A 2,498-nucleotide genomic window follows, 5' to 3' on the forward strand; every position below is an offset into this window, starting at 1 on the left:
ACGTTGGATTCCAGGGAGGCCAAGCCTCTGGATTTAGAGGCGGGTCGCGGCTCGGGTGTGAGGGGTCGCGGCTCTTAAAGGGAAATTTGGCTTAAATGGGATTTTTAGATTGGGAACTTAATCATTTGGGCTCGGGATTGATTCCACTTCCTTGTTAAGTGGAATTTGATGTCCCGAAGGCTAAGAGTTGTTCTGGAAGTTGTTATTTACTTGTTATTGATGGGAACTCCCTTATCGCGGTTGTGACTAGGTTTTCGCTAAGGGCTTGAATCGGGGATCATACTCGGAGGGTTGTCGCTAGTAACCCGCATACGGACCAAAGGTAAGAAAACTGCACCTGTTATGTAAATGCATGATTAGAGCTTAGTTAAGGTGATGAACATATTTATAATTATGTTGCGAATGTCTGATTAGGTACGCTGAAACGTGCATAATTATGATTATGACTGTTGAGTGAATGTATTATAATGCATTGTGTGACTATCTGTTAAGTATGCTATATGAAACATGTGACTGTCTGTTATGACTGTGAAGCTTAGTTTATAAACTAGGGTATTATTAGGATGTTAAGTGGGGATCAACTTATTAGTTGAGAATATGATGGGCTTTGGGAGATTCTTAATAGTTGAAAAACCCAAGGCTTCAACTTATAAGTTGGAGGCACGTGGTGGCTTGACTTATAAGTTAAGGGCATAAAGAACTTAGTTTATAAGCTAAGATTGGCATAATGCACGTGGAGTGCAGGCCACCATGGTTGGGCCACCCTGGGAGTGCAACATGCGCTTGACTGGCTCGAATGCCAACAACTCGAAAGAAAGTGTGACATGGACTTGTGTGACTCTATGGTCTCCAATTGGGTTTAATGAATGCACTGGATTCAGTTATTACTGTTTGATGGTTGTTTTATTCACTGAACTGTTGATTATGTTTTCTTGCTGAGTCTTCTGGCTCACATGTGCTTTGTGGTGCAGGTAAAGGTAAAGAGAAGCTCAACCAGCCATGAGTCGGAGGGCATTAGCAGTGGTATGTACATATCCAGTCCGCTCGGCCATCACGGCCGAGATGCTCAGAGGAACTAGGGTTAAACCCAGCTTTTGCTGCTTAGGACGGCTTAATGTGTAATCAGATTTTTGTAATAGGCTTTTAAACTAATGTTTTTGGGATCCCATGTAAAGAACTTGTTATTAACTTAATGGAAATGTTTATGAGATGATCAAAAGTTCCAAATGACTTGTTAGTAAGTCCAGCACTGGTTTCAAAACACACCTGGTAATGGACCCTAATTAGCAGGGCGTTACACGCGCGCATCTGGATGTCCGAGCGGCTGGGGGGTTTGTTGACGCGCGCGGCTGGTTAACCGATTGTCCGGGTGGCCGAGAGGCCTACTGATGCGCGCGGGCCTAATTGGTCGGTTGTCTGAGTTGCCGAGGGACCTGCTGATGCGCGCGGTCCTTGGCCGAGTGACATGCATCCGTGAGTTAGGTTGTCCGACTGTCTGGTCAAGAAGTTTACTAGCCAGGTATATACACGGCCAGGTGGTGGATTGTCCGAATGCCTTGCAGACTAGAGTGCATATTGTTTGGTACGAACTGTGCACATGAGGGGAGCCAGGTCCGATTGGAGCTCACAAATTTTATCAAGCTTTGTATTATTTTGCTTGGGTTTATATTTTTCTAAGTATGTCCAAACCCAAACATTTTTTTTGGTAAATTTGTTTGTAGGTATACTATTTTCCCCATTGGATGGTTGACACTTGTCATCCATCCAAGGTCCCTTTGAGCCTATAAAAGTGAGCATTGTTTACAAGCTCTTCACATTTGGGGGAGCATTTGGTGGGGCTTGTCTTAAAGACTTTGAGGAAAGCTCTCTTGAGGTTGGTTTCCTTTTCCTTTCTTTCTTTGAATGTTCTTATGTCGTTCTTCGTGTTCTTATTTGATCTTGAAGTCGTTTTGTATAGGTTGTAGTTGTAACTTTAGTTTGATTCACTTTTTATTCGTTCGCATTTGATCTTTGTTGATAGTAGGAGCATGTTTTTTTACTGTTTGCCATGTATTATGATAGTTTTGCCTTAGTGAATACATACTCTTAGGATGTTTGACCCTATGTCCGACCGTCTGGATGGTTAGATGAGAACTAGTTGTCTGTCTGTCTTTCTGTCAGTCAATAACTTTTTTATCTATATTGTCTTGCTGTCTGGTAGGCCGATAATGTTTATAATTATTTGTACATCCACTCGAACTTAGATAGTGCATTTGTTCTAGGTGGTCTTTCGAGCATGTCTTCCAGTAATCGAGGCAGTCTTGCTGGGTCTTCTGGTAGGATGACCTGTTCATCTAGTGATGATGGTAGTTGCACCAATCCCAATATTCCTATTGGCGTGGTCGGAATTGGTGTGGATAGTGATGAGCCTATAGTTGGTGGTCTGTCTAGTCGCATGCTTCTGGGTTGTAACCCAGAGTCAAAGATTACTTTAGAGGATTTGCCTCAGCTTCGTCAGG

This window comes from Humulus lupulus, chromosome X, assembly GCF_963169125.1.
Source record: "Humulus lupulus chromosome X, drHumLupu1.1, whole genome shotgun sequence".
Taxonomy (NCBI): Eukaryota; Viridiplantae; Streptophyta; class Magnoliopsida; order Rosales; family Cannabaceae; genus Humulus; species Humulus lupulus.